At 37.6% G+C, this 23,589-nt stretch overlaps 1 long non-coding RNA gene across 2 annotated transcripts; it reads right to left on the minus strand.

The window, feature by feature from the left end:
* Positions 1–5,637: 5,637 nt before the first annotated feature.
* Positions 5,638–7,973, minus strand: LOC135741292 (uncharacterized). 2 transcript variants are annotated; one of them, XR_012338048.1, is made up of 4 exons: positions 7,851–7,973; positions 7,276–7,340; positions 7,050–7,149; positions 5,638–5,751 (listed from the first exon to the last, which is right to left on the minus strand). It is a non-coding gene; the product is annotated as an uncharacterized lncRNA (long non-coding RNA). The 2 variants fall into 2 exon arrangements; XR_012338047.1 differs by lacking the exon at positions 7,851–7,973 and having other exon boundaries at positions 7,276–7,838.
* Between the last annotated feature and the right edge of the window lie 15,616 nt (positions 7,974–23,589).

Here is a 23,589-nt window from a genome sequence, read left to right on the forward strand (position 1 = left end):
TTCCAGTAGACTTCTTTTAAACATTCAACAAGCATGTCAGTAGGACGTCTTATTTCAACACATAAAAGACGTCTAAAAAAGAGGTTGCAAAAACTTTCATTCTGGCTACTCAGTGGACGTCTTTTAAATGGTAGACAAAGACGTTATAATGATGTCTTTTGGACTTGTTTTTGCTTAGTGGGATTATTATTGCTCTGAATCTTTTTCCTGATGGAAGTGGTTCAAACAGACTATGACCTGGGTGAGTTGAATCCTTAATGATATTGCTGGCCCTTTTACACAGACGGCTGGCATAAACCGTGTCCAGTTTGGGAAGCTGGGTCCCCACAATCCTTTTTGCGGTCAGAGATGGGCATAAATACATGGAAATGTATTTCAAATACAAATACAAAATACTGTGTTGAAAAATGTATTTAAATACAAATACAAAATACTGTGAGGAAAAATGTATTTTGAAAATACACAAAATACATGTGAAATTGGTGATTCAGTGCAAGTATCCCTATTAGGCTGAAATCTATCTGGGTCTATTTCTGAATGCCAAAAAGCATTTAGATGTGTGCAACTGCTTAGAAACTTTTGTTTTATTTTACATACCTCTTGCCTTCCCCTGCCCTGTAGGAAATAAAAAACTAGAAAAAAAACTTGGTAACACTTTACTTGAAGGGGTGTTCATAAGATTGACATGATACCTACATAATCATGACATGAAACGTGTCAAGAACATGAAGAAGATTTTATGCACATTTATGACAACTGCCATTAAGTGTCATTTACTCAATTATGTAATTTTTAATGTGAAGATGACATTGTTTGAGATATCTTTGTTATGACAACTTGACACATAAACCAAAACAACACAACTTGTTATAAATCATAAACAATAATTATCAAACTTAAGAAACTACCTAGCTTTGTGGGTTAACATTACATTACAACTGTGATTTAAATTTCATTAAGTGTTAATACTATGTCAAATATTATTAATACTCGGTCAAATTAACATTATGAACTGAAGAATATTCATGATGCTGTTATAAAACTATTTAACAGAGTATTAACACTTAATTACATTTTAATGACAAATTCAATTTGTATCACTGGTAAAAAGTGGTCAGTTATGTTGTCTTGGTTAATGTCAAGTTGTCATGACAAAGACAAAGGAAAGAAATCTTTGCAATAGAAATGACATAATTGAACAAATTACACTTAATGACAGTTGCCATAAAATCTCCTTCATATTCATGACATGATTATGAATGTGTCATGTCAGCCTTATGAACACCCATTCAAGTAAAGTGATGTTTTATAAAAACATCATAAAAACTTTTTGATGTGTCGCAGACCGAGCCTGGTAATACCATCCTCTGCTATTTTGCTTCGCTTCATAGACAGAGTCTGGCTGGGCATAATTGACAATCGTTTTCCTTCTCGTGGGAGGGGCTTGTCTGAAGTTTAAAATCATTGGTCTAAACGTAAGCCAATAACATAACGTTTGGACATGATGTGCGTTATGCGCCGACTCATCCGCATCGAATTTCTGCAGTAAAACACACGTATGATGTGAAAACAAACCCATCGAGCGAAATACCGGAGTTAACATGGTTATGAAAGACTTTTGCAGATTATGTAAAGTAAATCGAGCGAGAGCTAGAACACGATCCTTACGGTGTCTTTCCACTCACGTCTAAGTGGAGGAACGCCCCTCTCTCCTCTCAAACTCTTCCACCAGACAGCCATAACCATATGTAAATTAAATCTTCCTACCTTATTTTCTGGTTAATCAGGAACGTCACCAAAGAATGTTTGCCCACGCGTCCTTCACCATTAACTGTGAACAACGAAATTCCCTTCCATGATTTCTCAATCGTTGTGCACGTCAAGCTGTGCTGCACACAGTTTCTCGCTGACGATCGGTAATAGTTGATAAATTAAACTTTTACCAAAACCTGTCTGGAGTAGGGCAACAACATAATATCCATTCAAAATGTTTAACAAACACTCCTTTTGTTCGGGTTTAAGTTGGCAAGTGCCGGTTCTCCACAACAGAGCAAATAGCTTCTGTGCCTCCATGTCCACAAATAACAATCATACATTCGCACTTAGCGTCTACGTCACGGCTCTCAGCCCACCCTCTGTTTGTTGATTGGACCGGCGTTTTGAGACCAGAGGAAAACGGTTAGAATGGGAGGTATCTCAGACTGAGTACAGAAGCGTAATGAAATTTAGCGGAAGTACAAAGTCTGACATAGTCAGGCTATCGTCGACCCACAACCTAAACAGTTTATATGTGAAGAAATCCACGTGTTTACTTCTCATGAGACAAGTGTTGGACAAATTATTCTGCAAACTATTTTCTCTCATTGCTGCTTTTTCATGGTTTTGAGAACAATTACTCACGAGTCGCCCTCTGTCATTTACAGAATTATACAACGGAGCGCACGTCAAGCATAAAAGTCTTGTAGGTTTACTGAGGAGCCTGCAGGTTCACGCCGTAGAGTAGAGCCATGCGAATTGCAAAAGTGTAAACAAGGCTTCAACTGCACAAAGCTAAAAAGAAATCAGCAACTGTAGCTGCGTTTACATGGACATTTGTAATCCGTTTAAATGATCAATCTGAATAAAAATGTCCCATGTAAACACCTCAATCGGACTAAAAAGTGCCAATCTGATTAAAAATCTAATCCGCTTGTTAGGGGTGGTTTATACCTTTTGTAATCTGCTCAAAAGGACATGTATACACTTGATCGGATGGATAACTGAAACTGGGGCGGTCTGCGCATGTGCTATCTTTTTTCTTTTTTTAATGGCGGTTGGCAAACCCACTGAAAGGTGCATTTCCCCCACCTACAGGACGGGAGTGTGGAGCATATGCACACGTGCAATGACGTAGAATTGGTGTAATGACATGTGACGCAAATAACTCGGGTTTGTTTTGTTGAAGGAAGTCACAAGAAGTGATTGTCTTGTTAATCTTGTTCCTATTATCCTTCCAATTCCCATAAAGTGATACAAGACAGCGTTGTCCGGTCAGTGCATGATTTATACTTTGATCCACAAACGCGTGTGTTTGGACTCGCTCTCGCGAACGGTCTCTGCAGCACTGCGTGAAGTAAAATACGCTTTTTGGGCACACGTGAATGGGTGTTTTTGCTGCTGCTTTATAATCAGTGAGGCACAAAGCAAATCTTGAAACAGCGTATATTTGTGCAATGTGCGCATGTCAAATGATCAAATCTGATTTAAATCTTGTGTCATATAAACACGCACATCAATCTGATCACATTATTAATTGTTCATGTAAACGCTATGATAGGATTTATTAATCGGAAGGATTTTAATCCGATGGAGGCAAAATGTGTCCATGTAAACGTAGCTTGTGTGCTGATTCCACCACTTGCCGCGTCACGTGTGAAAGGGTCTTTAAAGGAAAACACCACAGTTTTTCAATATTTTACTATGTTCTTACCTAAACTTAGATGAATGAATACATGCCTATCTTTTTTCAATATGTGAACTTCATCTTTGCACAGCATGTCATGAATGTGTTAGCATTTAGCCTAGTCCCATTTATTCCTTAGAATCCAAACAGGGAAGAATTTAGAAGCCACCAAACACTTCCATGTTTTCCCTATTTAAAGACTGTTACATATAGTTACACGAGTAAGTATGGTGGCGCAAAATAAAGCGTGATTTTTAAGTGAATAAAAAATGAGAACTATATTGTATGGCGGAAGAGCACTTAGTTTGCAGCACTTCGACCTCTGGCACAGTAACATCATCACTCCTGCAAACTAAGTGCTCTTCCTCCATGCATTGAAAATAGATAGTTATGTATTAATTTGTCTAAATTGAGGTAAGAACATTTTCTTTTTCCTTTAAGTTTTCCTTTAAGTCAAATGTGTAGGCCTATTTGTCAGCGTTCCACACTCTGTCTCAGTCGTGCAACGTGCAAGTGCAACTGCAACGTGCAACTGCTTGCCAACGTGCAAGTGTGAATTTGAATTTCCTTTCGCGACCGTTATAATAACACAAATCACATCACACCCAATAACTCAATCTCCCTTGCTTTTTTCCCACTCCAACATTTCCATTATTGCCCACTAAAAGCTGCACAGATATATTTGCTTACCTGAACTCTAGTGTCTGGTCAGAACTAGCTGATGCATGAAAACAGCACACTGACTGGTTGACTGGCTCAAAGTATTTTGAGTATTTTAAAAATACAAAAATACTCATCTTAAATGTATTTAAATACAAATTACATTTCATTTTTTTCAAAGGCTTTAAAATACAAAATACTATTTTGTATTTCAAATACGTATTTTAAATACATGTATTTGAGCTTGACTTGAAGTGCAAATATGTAAAGAAGTGTGCATGTACATTTAAAGAGGATCTTCAGAAAGAGTTTAAATTTCTCTCAAAAGAGAGTCACTATTAGAGGGACACAAATTAAGATGCAACATTTGCAGGGCTCGCTTTTCCATTGCTCACAGAGACTGCCCTGATATTACGGAGCATATGTACACAGAAAAAACTGCTGCTAAAAGTAAGTGTGAGCAAATATTTTGCAAAAGCAAAGTTGCGAATCTGATAAAGTGCATGCAAGTAAAGGACTTTTTGCATATCATTCTGTTATTTATGGCCATATTATTTTCATTTAACCGACTGCACTGCAAACTTGATTTAGAAATTGTATGATCCGAAATTTTCTTCTGCTCACACTAAATCTGAGGCTATAATATGCAACATTCCTGGTCCTTTGTCAGAGGAAGAAGTTCAGCATGATTTGGACAAGTGCTCCTTTGTCACATTAACTGTGGATGGGTCCAACCACAAAGACATTAAATTGTTCCCTGTGTTTGATACTTCAAGCCACTAGAGGGTGTCAAGGTCAAGATAATTGAATTTTCATCTCTGCCAGGTGAGACATTGGATTTGCAAACAGACTACATTTTCCATGTTATTAAAAAACACGGGCTTGCTAATTAAATAGTTGCACTTGGTGCTGTTAACACTAACACACACTTTGGCTGTGTTATAAGAGCTGGTACCCAGCAAGCAATTTTGCGGCTAATAGACGTCTAGTAGCCGTCTAAACACCCCCCTGACGTCTAGGCTAAAACAAGGCTAATTTTGGGCTGTCAGTGAAAATCTAGTAGACGTCTATCATAGCCCAAGAATAAACTAGTCATCAAATAGACGGCTATTAAACGTCTACATATATACGTCTAATAGACGGTGAATGTGGGTCTAGGCTAAAACAAGGCTAATTTTGGGCTGTCAGTGAAAATCTAGTAGACGTCTATCATAGCCGAAGAATAGACTAGCCGTTAAATAGACGGCTATTAAACGACTACATGTGTGTGTCCAATAAAAAACAAAAGAATGGCTAAAGAATTATTTTTAATCCATTAAAAATGGTTCTCATAAACATGCAATCATGCAATTTATTACCAAAAATATTGTTAATACAATAGAAATTCAGATAAGACAAAATTAAGAAAAACTACTTTTAACAAAAAGAATAAAAACAGTAACAAAATCAAAGCATAAATAACAAAATACAATTTTAAAAATGAAATAACATCTAAACATTAACAAACTATCTTCAGTTCACTTCAACTTATTAATTGTACTAATTTCTATACCCCCCCCCCCCGTGCTCCCTGGTGACTGTTTGAAATGCCCCCATTGCATCCTTCACTTCCAGTTCTGTTGCTGCTGGGAAGTTGTTCAACACAGCATCTGCCAAATATGAAAAGAATGCATGAGACAAGTATTTTTGCTTTATGTTAAATGTGATAGACATTCTCTTTTGAAAAAGTCATGTATAAACATTGACAGGTAAACAACAGTGATCATACCGTTCTCATTACTAACAGAAGTGCATGTTTCTCTGCGTGTGCTTAATGACATTTTGGAACTTGCAAAAGAGGCTTAAAGGCAGGGTATCTGATTTTGATCCAGAAACATTTTAGTTATGCTGGTTGAAAGTCTCCTAAAGTCTTGATAGCAATCACTATGTTAAGTTGTCTAAATGTGTATTTTTATATATTTGTGTCATCTGTAAAAGGCGTAGGACCAAAAAACGTTCAACAAATCATTGAACCCCGATCGAATGCAATATTTGGACATGGGCATGGGCCAGTTACCGGTTTCAAGGTATACCGAGATTTTCAGAGTCAAGGTTTTAAAAACCACAAAAATTTTCTGTGATACCGTTTTCAATGTATGAACTGTGTTTACACAAAGTGAATTAAATCATGTAATTGAATTCATGTTTACATTTACAATTGAAAGAATATTATCATTTAAAGGCTTTATTTTTACCTGGCATAAACGTTGTTTGTTGCTTAAAAATAAAATGTATTGTGTCCAGTTGAAAAGTTGATGTTTTAATACGCAGACATTTGAAAATAACACATTTTAGTGTCACAATGACAATACCACAACACCGTGGTATTTTTGCTTACAGTTATCATACTGCCAGAATCTCATTCCGGCCCATGCCTAATTGGACGCATTAAAAAAAAATTTATGAAACGTGTTGCTTATGTAGTTTGTGTTCCTTTACGAATTAGTGTAATGATATTTATCTTTTCAAATTTCTAAACGTGCTGAATTTATTTCGGATTAAAAACAGTTGTTTATGTTGGTTATTTTGGTAATGTTATTCACTTTGTCAGTCTTACTGGTTAATGAGATAGGAGTGTGCTTCTGGTTGGTGCATGTAGGCTAAAGTTAGTATTTTTCAAAATCAAATACCCTGCCCTTTAATATGCCAAGCATAAAATATTCACATTACAATCTTATGGACATAAAACCTGTCAAATGTCTACAAATAAAACATCTAAACAATATTGTATGGGTGAGTTAACTGTTGTATCGGCAAAGAGTAATTTAATCTGGGGCTTTTAATATTTGGAAAATATTAAGACAGTACTGGACTGTCATCAATTACTCCTCATATAGCCTAATGTCATATTAAAAGTATTATTTTGTGAAACACCATTCAGCCTAAAACTACATACAAACACACTTACCTTTAATAACTGAGAACTGATGTTTTTTTCAAATGCTTGCTTCTGCAGTGGACCACCACCATTCATGTTGAACTTTGAAATTAATGAATTTTAGTGAACTCTAAAATAGAAAAGACAATGTCGTTAACAGTTGCAGACTGAAATATTTTCTGATTTTTTGTGACCACATGAAAGACTGTGTTGACACCACAATGTCTGATTAATATTGCATGTTTATAGAATTTACCTGTCCAGCATTCTTCCGGCACGGTCTCTCAAGTTTCTCCCTCCAGTTTCGCACAGCTTTGACACCTGAATAGCACATGCCTATGTCAGTAATTGTACAGTATTGTATGCTTCAGTGTACAAGTGTTTACCAACCTTAAAGGTTAATGCCCACTGACCTGCAAGTTTTCCCTCACTAACACAATAAAACTCTTTTTTCCAACAGACTGAAGGCCTGTAAGTTAAATCCATATGGAAAAATAGCTTTCCCCCACAATCTATCTCTGCATGCATAATTGTAAAGCACAACTGCCTACATTACTGTAAGGAACACAGTCATAACTTAGCTAAGTTACTGCTGTTACTAAAAAGCAGCCTACAAATCACTCATGTTAATCTTCAGTGTAACGTTACATAGACTCCTTTACCTCCACTATTTTATTACATTGCAGGTTGTACTGTTTAGGTTTTATAAAACATGGGTTACTTACTATAACGTTATACTGTTAAATTACCCGCAAGAATGTCGCGATTCCAACAACAAATAAAGTAAATCAATTTTAAACACATGTAAAATAAAATAATAAAAAAACTTACAAGACCAAACGAGTGTGGTAGCTTGCTTTCCTCCTGGCTGCTCGCTTATGTTGTTGATTTTCAAACAGCGGAAATCTTTCTCGTGAGATATGGCCCCGTGTTTGTGTACTGCTGCCATCTAGCGGTTCGGAGTTGTAACTGGATTTTGTTTATCTTTGAAATACGGTCAAATAATGTTATGCGTGACAGCAGATATTCAGATAAGATAAATAAAACCAAACATCTTAAATTCATTGGTGTCTTTGCATGCCTGATGAAATATCATAAATCTTGCAAGTTATTTTGGCAAAAACAAAATTTTATTAAATTCAAGGTTATTCTGGGCTAAACATGGTTTGTTCGTAGTCGGTCTATTTATGAGCTAAATAGTGGCTATGTACGACGGTGCAAAAAACACTTTAAAGAAATTAAACAAACCTTGTAATCGCTGTTAACTTTGCTTACACAATGAAATACCATGCATCTCATAAGCAGTGATGGGCAGTAACGTGTTAGAAGTAACGCGTTACTGTAATCCGATTACTTTTTTCAAGTAACGAGTAAAGTAAGGGATTACAATTGCAAAACGAGTAATTAGATTACTGTTACTTCCCCGTTAGCAGACTGCGTTACTGCGTAATTTTTAATCTTGATTTTGTTTCGTGAGACTCTCTCGTGTCGTGACGCAAGTCGAGTGACAATGACGTATGAGCGCCGCGCCGTCAGTCAGTGTATTGTTGAACGTGAGAAGACAACATGGACCGCGGAAGAGAACAAGACTATGCAGCGTTTAATGCTTGGAAGTACCGACATTACTTTGAGTTTAACCCAGTAAAAGGTGACAAAAACATCAGCGTCCGCTGTACACTCTGCGTGTGAATAAAACTTTTATCCACAGCGAAAAATTCCACCTCAGATCTAAGCAAACACCTAGCAAGCCGGCACAGCAATGTGAAATTTACTGAAAAAATCCCTGAACCCCCAGCTGACATGACCGCTGCGGCTCCATCTCATACACGTTCACGCGAAATCTGATGTAAAACAACAGACTATATATCTGTATTTCATGGATTATTGGACAAGCTGACGTGACCACTGCGGCTCCATCTCACGTTCACGCGAAATCTGATGTAAACAACAGACTACTATATTTCATGGATTATACGCATTTGTGGACAAAAATTGTCATTTGATGAATTTTATTAGACTGATTTCATGGGTTATTCACACAACTGAAACAGACCGGATTCGACTCGCGATCGTTATAAGGTAAGAAGTCCCGTTTATATTTTGCATCTAGTCATCTGGACTTCTGTAACAAAATACATTTCTGATGCTAGAGCATGTATCTCAAAACAGAGACAATCACCATAATGCTAAACCCGTAGACCTTTTAAACGATGTATAGTAATGTTGATATTAATATTAGTAATCTTTGTAGACAGTATGCTATATAGATATTGTTTGCAGGCTTAGAAAAAAACGACACCATCACGCCCACGAATTAGTGTGTAAGAATTTTGATTGATCTTGACCAAAAGGTCAGCCCTTCCTGGGAACACAGCATGGATGCCCGAGAGTGCAGTGTGTGTGCCCTGTAGGTGCCCGAGGCAGCAAGGACATCAAAAGAGAACTTTTGCAACACAACAACTTTCCTCCGGGACTCACGGCAGGGGACCAAGACCCCCAAAACACCCCTCTCGGGAACCAGAACTGTATATCGATTACAGGAGACTCCCTGGAGAGTTACACTTGATTTTCAAACACCACATCTCCATACAAATGATGGACCTGCAGACAAATGTCTGACCCCTCTACCCCTCCTTTCCTTGTTACCTCCTCAACACAGGACAGTTTACAGCACACCAGATGATTATGTGTAAGAAAGGTCATATCAAATGTAAATAACAGTGGAAAATATTCATGTTTCATTTCATTACAAAGGTTTTATCGCGACTGGTACACAGGTCTCATTCTCACATCAATAAAACAAATAGTAAAAGGTTTAATAGAGTAAGAAAACTTAACTCTACCCAAGGGGCGTACACCCCACTACAAATGTATCCAGGACGAGGTGCCTCCCATAGGTCTGTAAGAACCAATCACTGCAAACTTCCATTGATAAATAATGTTTACATAATGTTTATTCTATCTGGGTATATAATGTTAGATCTGGTCTCCACACCACAGAAAAAATATAACGATCCAGCCCCGGACACCAGATCACGTCAGAAAATATAAGTTTACTTTGTTAAAGTATCTGTCAGATACAAGGCTGATCAATTGTTGCTAGAAGAGAGCATAAACAGAGTCGTAAACAGAGGCGTGAGACGGAGGTTTTAGATGATAAAATAGAACAGAGTTTTATTGATGACAGTTAGTTTCAGTTGCATATGCCTCAATGTTCAAACCTCGTCCACCTCGTCTACCCCGTCCACCCAGGAATACAGCATGCACTTGTTATATCCAAATTTGCTCAGCTGCATCATCCCTTAGACCTTGGGCTTTCATAAACATTCTCTTTATCTATCTTGTTTACACACAGACAGAACAGTTCTATGAAACTTCCCAAATGTGAAACTGAACCACAAAGAGACATATAAAATATAGAAATACAATGAATTAATGAATGATATAATAAAATATAAAAATGATAATAATGAAATTGATAATGATAAAATAATATTAAATAATCAAACAATAATTAAATGGATAATAACTAATGATTATAAAATTATTATGATGATTATGTAAATAAATGATAAAACATAAAAAAAACACAATAATAAACACATTCTGCACGTGAGGATCTAAGGTAGGATCCTTCACTCCCCCCTCTTAATCATATAAGACAAAATTAAATGATTATAGCAAGCAAACTTTCATAATCTTTATCAAAACACAGCTTTAAAAAGCTTGGATGGCCAGTCCTTACTTTTCCCTTCTACATGCTCTTAAAAGAACAGGTCATTTCTGTGTTTCCGCATACCAGCGTCGGTTGAGGGAGTATGTCTTATACTGAATAATGGCCTTGATGGGCCTGTCACAGTCAAGTGTCTAATAAGACAAATCAACACTCTTATGACAATGTACAAGAGCAAGATGACAAACACTTTTGAAATTGCGACTACCAAAGGTGGTTTTTAAATGATTCCAAAGTGGTTCTAATATTGATGTAAACCAGTCAGATGAGAAAAGAACATGGTTTTTATTTAGCTTAGCTATTCGTTTGTGCAGAACTTTAGCCAGATTATCAACCACTTTCCCAGAATCTTCCGGAATGTATAGGCAACATAACATTCGGTCGCAATTACAATTACATGTGCTCCCCTGAGAAGCCAACAGCATGTCAAGTGCCATTTGATTTCGCAAAACAAATTGCATTTACTTCGTCCGAAATATTAGCAATAGAAATGAAAGTGGCGTTCGCTGTAGCTTCAAATGCTTAATTTAATGTGTGTACTTCGTTTTGTAAATCAGTTACTTCTCAGAATGGAATAAGTCTTCCTAAACATTTCTCAGTATCAGAAATCGAACGTATGGCTCATGATTAAGTGCTGCTTCACATAATCCTCTGACACTACTTACATCGCTGTTAAAGGTACAAATAACAGGTTACCTTTTAGCCCTTAGGAAGTAATGGATAAGTTTTGTTACCACAAACGAAGTGTGTACCATTAAAAGCAATTAGTGTTTCATTTGTCATTATCAGAAGAGCTTTGTCACATCTGGAAAACTGGAAACACATTTCTAGTTTGTAATGTTTACCCCGTTTCCTTCAATATCAGAAAGAATTCCCTTCAAATTTACATTTAGAACAAATAGATGGCTTGATTCAGTACTGTTGTACACAGGTAAATACCAGGAATTACTTGGATGGGATAACTTTTTGTAGTGGCAAACACTGCTTGTTGAATAGCAGACTGCTTTTCCATGAATAATCGACAACCTTAAAAAACACATTTGTACGAATTTGACATTATCAGTAGTTCAATAATCATACACGTTGACACCAACTTCGCCTTGTGATTTGGTACAATTAGAATTCCCCCCAAAAAATCATGAAAATATACTTTTTACCACCCCTAAATGCCTATGCTATGGCCATTTCCAACTTTAACAACTCCAGCCATTTTCAGCATCTCTTCCCAGCAATAGGGCATAAGATAAACAAATTGTCTGGTAAGGTTGCAACTTTGATACCAAAACCATCAACTGGTGACTACCAAAACCATCAACTGTGTAAACCATCAACTGTGGATCACTACTTGGAGTGTTTAAAGATGAAATAGAGATGTCGATTATCAAATCAATTAGAATTTTACAAATGTTACCCATGTTATTTTGTTCAATGATGGAGATCAAATCAGATAGCCGTAATATACGTACATACAGATGTAGACTTTTAAAGGAAAGATTGACATATCCAACAATTGGAAATATTAGGCATCTTAGCGTATGTATGAGCTAAAGTTACTGCCGAATTAAGATTACTGTGATTTCTAACCATGGATGAAATAATGGATCTGAATTGTGAATCAGAATAGAAATCAACACAGCAAATAACATTGTCTTTGTGTTAATTTGGCTCATACACTTCAGTGTCATAATTAAAAATGACCCATTTACCTGGTTTTAATCTGGATAAATTTTGTATAACAGCCAAGTGGCTTAAATTTAAAAACAAAACCCCCTACATATGCTGTACATATGTTAATTAATGGCAATACAAATACTGAGTGCATACAGTTGGAGTGAATCCATGAATCATTCTGAACAGATGTGAAACACACATCACATCTCATATATCTCTGACTCTGTCATGTCATGAAGACAACACTTGCAACCATGTCAGTTGTAATTCTTGAAACTCAGAATGTCTCTGTTCATGGAATCAACCGGAATCCACGAAGTCTCGCCAGTCCGTCCTTCCGGCAGAATCTCGAAGTACAGCGGAGTTCCAACTGCTGTCTGCTGGAGGTTGGCGCCCATGAGACTCGTAAACATGATAAGCTTAATTTTTCAGTGATTTTCTTGAAGGCCGCCGACATATATCTCTGCAAAAACATAAAAACAAAAGAAAGGAAAACAAGAGAGCTCCATGGCCAAAAAACAACTTTGTATAAACAAATTTGTTAGGAAATATCTTGTTTTGACTATTGCTATAACTAGTTTTGACTATTGCTAGTAAATAACTAGCTTTGACTCCCATAGAAACTATAGACACCCTCAGACGACTAGGCTGGTTCTGGAGGAGCTAAACATTTGCCCCCCACCCCATATCTTCAACATGAGGGTGGCCCCCCCGTCCTAAAAAACGGAGTTCTTCTCATGCACCACTCCATCCCACAGCATTTCGTCTGTCTAAGATTTGGGGAGTATAAGCTAATTTTGCATCTAGGTTTACCTAGCAACTTCACTGCTGAGTTTTATTCGCTGAATTTTATCGCAGAATTTTATTCGCTGAAGGGGTACCTAGTATGACCGCATAAGGATAATCCCATCTTGGTTTTAGACCTGAGTGATGTAAATTTTTATAAATGATTTGCCCTGGCACAATATTATGTTGTCCATAATTTTTACAGCATCCTGAACCTAATTTTGCTTTTTGTACCGCTTCAGTCAAAGCCATACAAAATGTAAAAAGAGAATCTGATATTAAATGTAAATTTACTTCTGCAAGGTCTGAAGTTCATGCTATGCCATTGAATCCCCAAAAGCCTACAGACTTCCTGACATACCTGACCAGTAAAGTATTTACCCTGATCAGAATCAATAATGTTTAATTTCATCTGGAATGATGTCTCGAACCAGCATATTAGCCATAAAGGCAGCAAAGCCTTTCTTTGTGGAAAAAAAAACCTTTACACCAAACGAGAAAATTATCAGTTATAGTTGTAATATCTTGACAACCCTCGCATTTAGGTAAGGTTATAAAGTCACTCTGCAATTCACCAAAACAGCCCTGAGGTGTTCTGCTTACAACTGATAGAATTTGGGAGTGCCAAATTGTGTTTTTGAGAAGTTACGCATCCGCAAACAATTTCTTTTGCATGTTTCCTAAAACCCCTCGCCCACCAATTTGCATTAAAATGTAAACACATTTGAAAAACGCCTAAGCGTCCGACACTATGTATCTGTGTGACCACATAAGGAAAAGACTTTTGGCTTTACGAATTGGTGTTAAAATTTCTAAATATTGTCATTTGCCAATTTGCAACTATTTTCAAACCATTCTTATTTCTCCTTTTTGGAGCATTGAATTTGAAAATCAGCTTCTCAGCTATGTCTGTGAGCTGTTTGTCACCATAGATGACACTTTTGAGCAGTAAGAGTTCCTCTGCCGTTCATGCGGCTGGCAACCGTAGCTGCCTGGTCAGCAAGGTATTCCCTTAAATCACTAGAATCTCCCTTCAGGTGGGCTTTTACCACAACCTGTTCCCGGGACATCTCAGGAAACCTCTCTGCTGCCAACCTGCTCGAGATTTATGCACAGCTCCCCAGGCATAACAAAAAATTAAATATAAATGTTAGGTTTTTTGTTACTAGCCAATTCACATGTTTTTTGTGATTTCGCCTTTCATTTTCCTTTTGTTCACAAAAGATAAACATCATTGTAAATCAAATTGGAATTTGTAAGTGACAAATTGTCTAAGAACACTTAATGTTTGTATAATATCTACACAGTCACAATCATGGCTGTTTGGAATTGCTTCAGACAGACCAAGTAGTTTAGCTGGATTTGATGGTGTGCCTTCTTCAATGTCATACGAGCAGCTTTCTCTAAAGATAATAAAGCATAAACAGAATATGTTTATCAAATGGTTATCTTTTGACCAAGCAAGGCCAAATACACTGCCTGAATCGCTCGTAAACAAGGCCCCAGCTTTGTAAAACATAGTCAAGTTGTTGTTTTGAATAATACCCATACAGTACAGACTTATTTCAATCTTCTTGTATTAAAACAGATGTCATATAACCCCTTTGTTCGTTTACATACAATGTAAAAGACTTTCTGTGATCAATAATGCCAAGTGCAGGAGCTTCGCATAAGGCTTCTTTCAATCCCTCAAAAGCTATTTTAACTTCAGGAGTCCAGTTAACTGAGTCTTGGGTCTTTGGATTACCAAATTGTTTAAGGGTTGTGATTTTTCTGCATACCCTTCAAAATAATTACAACTGTAATTACATAAACCCAGAAAAGAAGAGATCTCAGCTCTTGAATAGTTGTTAATAGATTTTTTTATTATTATTACCTCATAGCGACTAGGTGTTATTTTGTCTTTTACCCTGCAATACACTTTGAATTTGGGATCTTTATTATACAAGAAATCAAAAATCTGACTGACGTCTCTCTCATGTTCAGTTTTGTCTTCTGAACAAATCAAAATATCATCAATATATTGAATGATGTCTGATGTTAAATCTAAATCTTTCAAATGTCTTTGAAGTCTTAAATGTCTTTAATGTCTTTAACAAAGACTGCTGGTATCATTTTGACCTTAAATTGTAAAAGCAAATAATGATGGAATTTCTTTTACAATTGGTAGAGACCAAAATCCATTAGTCATATCAAACACTGTAAACCATTTGTGTTCCGGTTTTATCAAGCTGAAACTTGTTGATGAGTCAGACACAAGAGGTCTTATCTTATCAATGTATTGGTTTGCTTTGCTTCTCTATAATCAACAGTGAGTCTCCATGATCCATAACTGCCATATTACATTTCAATTCTGAATTGTAAATCTGCATTCAAATTAATCAAAACATCCAAACCATGTAATGGCTGAATTACGTCACCTACTAAATTGCAACAGTGACTACATGTGGGACAAACTGAAAAATGAGAGGAAGATCTAAATATCATGGATGAGTTCCCATTTATGTTACGAACCCCTGTTTAAAATATGCTTATTGGAAAAGGGTTAAGCAACATAAATGACACGTGACACTCACTCACACTTCTCATTTCCCCTATTCTCGACAGGTAATTAAATGTTTAAATTATACTTAAATTTTACTTTAACACAGAGAAACATCAAAATAGAACACAAGTTATCTCGATAGGCCAACATCATCACGCACACAGAATTCACAGCTGCGTACCGCACAGCAAAGCTGCTGCCTAGGCCATAACACTGTGTTTCTCTGAGAAATTTCAAACTTTCTCCTGTTGCTTCTGTAACATGAAGTTTCGTTTCTGATTTTAGAGAAACTTCTGTAAGAAAATCAGATAGAAAGATTGTTATCTCTGCTTCTTATCAATGAGAAAATAAAATATGTATTTAAAATATGGACCCTAACACATAGAGTAGGCACATAAGCACTCTCTCTCAAAGCTTTAAAGAGAGAAGAGAAAAGCTTATCGTTGTTTTGTTTTTACTTCAGCAATTGCTGGAAGAACAGATACAGCGCCTCTCAAACCCCCTCCTTCGCTCACACAAATGTTCAGTGATTCTCAACACTTTCATTTATCCTTCATTTACAACTTGCAAATTCATTCCAAACTACTTACTGTTGTACCTTCCTACATCAAACCAAACCTAAAGGTTTATCCAAACATCTCTTTTAGCTCTATCGTCAGTTAAATGTTCACTACTCAAAGCTTCACCAAGAACCTCTTCAAACTTTTTCCTGTCTGCTCATAACAGATTGACTGAAACTATGCTGAACCCGTCTCTGACCAATAAAGAAAAATAAATCTCTTTCAGAGCTTCCAAACAGTTAAAACTGATCATGGATATGACATTCCCTACTTCCTTTGACCATCATAAACTTACTCCACTTCTTCCACTTCCTCTAACCTTCATACACTTACTTTGAGCCCTCAACTCTATGAAAAACAGCACACTGTCTTTCACACACACCATTCGTATCTGAACATAAATTTACTGAGCATATTTTATTTAGTTAACAAAATGAGAGTTGAAACACTTTACCTTTATTTTACCCATTAAAATTTTTGAAAAATATTCTGTGGTTGTGTACGCTCCTGTGGAGCTTAATGAAATAGTCCGTCAGACAGTTGATAGCAGCTGTAATCTTAACTCTAATTTGAAATTTGGAAGAATTCGATCACAAACTTGTCCCTTAACTGTTATGTTTATTCATGGCAAATTTCGAAAAGCAACTTCCTTAAACATTGTACAATTAAATAGCATAGATCATGTATATCATGGTATAACTGGCATTTACAAAGGCAGATCTTCATTGCCAAGCACAGCATAGAAATAGCAAAACCAAAATACAATACTCATCTGAACTCACGAAGGACATGATTTACCCTTTTTACAAACATCATTGTCTGTGTCAAAATCTGAAACTGGTTGTTGTATCGATGTCACTACCAGTGTCACATGCATTTAAAATCTGGTAAAACCGACGTAATTTTCTGTTGATTAACAAAGAGTTATAACTTAAACATAAGCCATTTTAGATTTTTGTTTATTTTCAAACTGAGCTTTAAACTTTTGACTTATAATCTATCTTATAACCCCTTCAGCATTCCCTCCATAACTTCTTTTATCTCTGTTATGTTTGTCTTGATTTTACATTTTCACTTTTCAATTTCTACATTTAGACAAAGTGACAAAAATCCAAGGGATACGCTTCGATTCTCGGGTTATCATTTTTTGAATTTTACACCTTTTTTTTTTTAACTCTTTATATACGTCTTTAATATGTCTTTACTTTTACCTTTGTCTTGGGAACCTAAAGACCGCCCAACGTACTTTGATGTTATATTATATTTGATGTTATATTTAGCAACTGAATTTTTCTTTTTCCTCTTGTTTGATCTTAAAGCGCTCTTTCAGCTGTTGTTTTAGCTTTTTAATTACCTTCTAGCTTGATTGATTTTTATCTATTAACTGACTGCTCCATTATCAAAGTAATATAATCTGACCAGTAGACAAGCTACCAACACAGTACGTACTGAATTTTCCAAAATGTCAGAACAGAACACACTCACTTTTGCTTTTGCTTAAGTGGATGAGTCAGGAGAGAGGACACCGGACCAGCCGTGGTTAACCCTCCGTCTTCACTCGCGGCTTGGAGTCAGCAGCCAGTGGTCTGGAAACATTTACATCTGGATGTGCGAGAGAAAATCCCGACTCCTCGTTCGGATAGAGACAACAAAAATGTTTAAAAAATGTTATTCTATCCTGCCGACTACGCCATAACTGTTAGATCTGGTCTCCACACCACAGAAAAAATATAACGATCCAGCCCCGGACACCAGATCACGTCAGAAAATATAAGTTTACTTTGTTAAAGTATCTGTCAGATACAAGGCTGATCAATTGTTGCTAGAAGAGAGCATAAACAGAGTCGTAAACAGAGGCGTGAGACGGAGGTTTTAGATGATAAAATAGAACAGAGTTTTATTGATGACAGTTAGTTTCAGTTGCATATGCCTCAATGTTCAAACCTCGTCCACCTCGTCTACCCCGTCCACCCAGGAATACAGCATGCACTTGTTATATCCAAATTTGCTCAGCTGCATCATCCCTTAGACCTTGGGCTTTCATAAACATTCTCTTTATCTATCTTGTTTACACACAGACAGAACAGTTCTATGAAACTTCCCAAATGTGAAACTGAACCACAAAGAGACATATAAAATATAGAAATACAATGAATTAATGAATGATATAATAAAATATAAAAATGATAATAATGAAATTGATAATGATAAAATAATATTAAATAATCAAACAATAATTAAATGGATAATAACTAATGATTATAAAATTATTATGATGATTATGTAAATAAATGATAAAACATAAAAAAAACACAATAATAAACACATTCTGCACGTGAGGATCTAAGGTAGGATCCTTCAATAAGGAGAGCTGAAAAACATTTCTGGGAATCTGTAACCAGATATCCCGCACAATTTACTGTGTGTCGTCTTTACCAGGTATGAAAGGTTTTTATATTTCCTGTTTGATGTAAATACTATTGGTTTGTATTTGTGTTACATTTTATTTGAACTGTGAATTGGCTTTGAATTGTGATTTTCTTACCTGGTTAATAAATTGTTAAGTTTGATTTATTCTGTGTTGCTCGGTAAATATTGACACTGCAAGTAATATCGTTGTATCCGTAGTTACCGTAAGGACTGAAATCAGGCTAGGATCGGCCCAAACCCAGTTAGATAGTGAATAATACATCAGCTGAGGATTTGTGAGATACGAATAGCAATTGGCGTTAGTTTAAGTGTACTTAGAAGCGTGGAGGCTGTGTTTCCGTTTAGAGTAACATTTCTGATTACTCTAAATAGGGTCAGCCTCAACCTCTGTTTATTTCAATGTTATTCTATTCATTAATCTTGATTAGAAATAATAATTGTAATAATTAAGTGTCACCTCTAAGGGGACTAAATAAAGTATGTTTAAAGTTGAGCACGCAGAAAGCGGCCGCTTAAGCGTATAGTCCAACCTCTGGCAGCGACCAACACTGATTCGCTTACGACCGTTGACCAGTATATTAATTATGAGGCCCATACTAGGATCATGTGCGACTGTGAGAACCGAATGAACGAGTGTAATACTAGAGCTTTATCAGAATAAATAAACAAACATCCATTCAAATTATACTATTAATAAAGAACAATCCACATAAATATTAATTATGTCTTATTTAATTGGAGTCAGATAAGAGATTAATAATCTAAATGAAGAAATGTATAAATCCATATCTTATTATCCAATGTGAAAGGAAAGACTGAAACGCGCGAGAATCCTCCGCCACGCCTCTGGAGACCGCTATTGGACCAGTGGGTGGTGCCTACCTTACAAGTTGGTGACCCCGGACGTGATCTCTCTACCTGCACAGGCGAGTGACGTCTTTCCGACGCGACTATTCAGTTCTGGATTCACACAGAAGATATGAGGTTTGATCTCCTTCTACACTGTCTACAGCTGCTGTGGTAAGTTCGTTCCTTTTTGCCTATTAGAAGTGTTGAGGGAAAGTTTTGCACACCAAATTTAGACACCATTTCTTGTAGAACGGGCCGGTACGCCCATTGTTAGACCGGAGACCGTAGAAATCCGGTGGGGTACAAGAATTAGAGAAACATGGACTCACAGGGACATTATAGAAGCAGTGTAGAGGAGGAAATCATGGAAACCGCCGCGCTAAAACTGAAAAACACCCTTGTTCTGTTAAAAGAGAAGGGACTAATTCTCACATGGAGCAATAATGAAATCGTATCCTGGTATTCTGTCGAGGGCCGTAAACTGGAAACGAAATCAAAATACAAAAAGACTCCCCTCGCTATTGTTTACCTGTTGCGTCGCAACGATTTGAAAACCATAACCAAAACCGAGCGAACAATCGCAAGCATAAAAGAGATTGAAAATTCACGTTCAGACGAACTAAAAAGGCTACGAGCTCAGGTCGACTCGTTTGCGTATGAAAAACAAAATTGGGCAAGACAAAGCGAGACGATGGCTAAAAAGATTGACGAATTTCAAAAGAAACTCAAAAACGGTAACAATTACATATCCGCGCTTGAAGATTGCTGCGATCATTCGGGTGTCCCCGTAGCTGCCATTAAACAAGCAGCCATAAACGAGATGCTAGACGCCGGAACAAAAAGCGATAGCGATGAAGACGATATAGCCGTGTTTGAAGGAAAAAACGCAGAGAGATGCTCGTAGACGAGCTCCAATGCAAGAGCCTGAGGGTGCTAATCAAATTAGCCCAATGAGAACGAGAGCGAAATCGAACGATGTTCAGCAAGATTCAGTCAATGTGGCCGTACTAAAAACCATAACAAACACAGACGACGAGATTACAACCATTAGTCGTCCATTAACATGCGAAGAATGCTCACGACACAAACAGGTCGTAGGGATGATGCCTCGCAAAGGCCCGTTTCAGCCGTATTGGGAAACTTTAATGTTACAAGCGACGGTGTACGGACTAGAAGTCCGAGACGTGTGGCAAATAGCACTCCTCACCATTCCTGAGGAAATGAAACCAAAATTGACCGCTGAAATGAAATCCGGAGACATAATAAAGAGGAAAAATGGCGAAACCGATGATGCAATTTATGAACGGTTAAAAGCGGCAATGATAAGCTTAAGAGGGCCAACCTACGTAGACTGGGAGAGAATTATAGACATAAAACAAGCACCCAACGAAATGTTTGAAACGTATGCAGAGCGAGTATGGGTAACATATAAAGAGCATTCTGGTTTCGAAGACGCGAGTCGTGATAGTGAAGTATTGTTACAAATGATAAAAAGTCACGCTGGCCTCCCGATCCAAAAAGCACTGTTAAATGGCGTGGATCCAGCAGAGAACACATTCAGAGCGCTAGTAGACTGGGGCACAAAAATAGAAAATAGATGGAAAAATAAAACTCGCGCCGTTGCGTCTTCACAATGGACAGCAGAAGGACAGGGAAAAGAAAAACCATACCCGAAATCCCAACAAAATTTTTTAAATTTTTGCAAAAAAAACAATCACTACACAAAAGACTGCTTTAAAAGAAATGGGGACAGACAGCGAATGCAAAACCAAACCGATCCCTCTGACAAAACTGCGGAGCTAGTTAACACACTCCTCGCCGCATTGAAAAAACAAAATGATTCACAGAACGGAGCGATCGTTGCGAGTTCAGCGCCAGAGAAATACAGTTTCCCATAGGGGTGCGTGGCCTCCATTGCTATAGGAAGCATAGTTAAGAGCGGCAACCGGATCAAAATAAGAGCTAATTTAGGAGGCCAATTAGCTGACGTACTTATTGACACCGGCGCAGCATGCTCATGTACAAACATTCGATTGCCATTAACAGACGAAACCATACAGATTAAAGGCATCGGTGACACGCTAATGATAGCAACACAAACCAAACCCGCTCGACTCGATTTAGGCATAGCCATAATTGAAGAACCTTTCTGGTATTTGCCAAACAACAGTGAAGGAACTGTACTGGGAATGGACATCATGAAAAAACATGGATTTGTCATTCATTGTTTTGAAAAACAGATTGAAATTCAAACTAACAAGACGGTGAAAAAATGTCCACCACGCAACGTGGTTAGAATTATGTCCATTTCCACTACAGATCCCATTCAACAGTTGATTGACAAACACAGCACTGTTTGGGCTGATCATGAACATGACTGTGGCCTTATTGACTTTGTTGTGTGTATTGAAGGAGAGCCACCTCCCCCACAAAGACAATACCGCATCAAACCTGAGGCTGAAACAGCAGTGCATGAAATAGTCCAGCAGCTTGAAACCAGAGGTATAGTCAGACGATGTAGCTCGACCACAAACTCTCCGTGTCTGCCCGTTCCAAAACCAAATGGTAAATGGCGTCTTTGTATTGACTACCAACGTCTTAACAAAGTTTTACCTAAAGCTACACCTATCGTTGCAAACCCCTCGACCTTGTTGACACAAATCTCTAACAGAGCGTCGTGGTTTACTGTACTTGATATAAAGAATGGCTTCTGGTCCATCAAGGTCAGACATGAAGACCAATGGAAATTGGCCTTCACGGTAAACCAAATACAATATACCTGGCGCCGCGTGCCTCAGGGGTTGCACAACTCGCCATCGATCTTTCATCGAGCCTTAGAGGACGCGCTAAAACCTGTAATCGGAACCGGTAATGTAATGCACTATGTCGATGACATATTAATTGCAACCGAAAACTCATTCGATGAGCACTTACAACTCGTCGATGAAGTACTGTTAACACTAGGTAAAGCTGGTTTTAAATTGAACAAAGAAAAAGCCCAAATTGCACAAAAAGAAGTTCAATACCTAGGTTATACAATCACCCAAAGCCACAAGGCATTGACACATGACAGACGTAAATGCGTCGCTGAACTACCTCGTCCGCACACGCTGAACTCCCTGCAGAAAGTCTTGGGTACTGCAAATTACTTAAGAGATTTCATCCCTGATTTTGCAAATATAGCTGCTCCGCTATACGACCTCTCAAAGGGAAAATCAAAACCGTCTGATGTCCTCGAATGGGCAGAAGTACACGAACAGGCTTTTACAGATTTAAAACAACACCTGTGCGCCGCGCCCGCTCTGGGTTTGCCCAACCCATCAAAGCCGTTTCATATACAGGTTGATGCACATGAAAATACTCTGAGTGGAGTGCTTGCGCAAGATCATGGAGGAAAGTTGCGCCCGATTGCATACTATAGCCGTAAGAAATCTCCAGTCGAACAGGGATTCGACCCATGTACACAACATGTTCTTGCGGTCCATTGGATGTTAACAACAACAGAACCCATTGTTGGTTTTCAATCTGTTGTTGTGCACACAATGCACACGCCAGTGCAAATGCTGTTGCAGGGCCGAATCAAAGGAGTATCGTCGCAAAGACTGGCACGATGGTTGGCAGACATCCAAGCTCGCAACATTTCCATGGTAAACACAAGAATTTTACCACATCTCTTGGGGGAGATGGAGGGCCATCCACACACATGCCAAACAAAACATGAAACACAAAGTCCAGTTCATGATACACAATTTGATAATCAAACGCCAGTATACATTGATGGATCCAGATATTGGCATGATGGCAATTTCCGTACAGGATGTGCCGTGTGGACCCCCCACCCCCTCAACTCAGATTCAGAACAATTGTTGATAAAACTGCCAGCAAACAAATCCGCACAAGAAGCCGAATTAATTGCATTACTTGAAGCCATAAAAGCGCACCCAGAACCAATCTGTGTGTACACCGATAGCAGGTATACATACGGCATAGTGCACG

The sequence above is a fragment of the Paramisgurnus dabryanus genome, chromosome 12 (assembly GCF_030506205.2).
Source record: "Paramisgurnus dabryanus chromosome 12, PD_genome_1.1, whole genome shotgun sequence".
NCBI classification, from domain to species: domain Eukaryota; kingdom Metazoa; phylum Chordata; class Actinopteri; order Cypriniformes; family Cobitidae; genus Paramisgurnus; species Paramisgurnus dabryanus.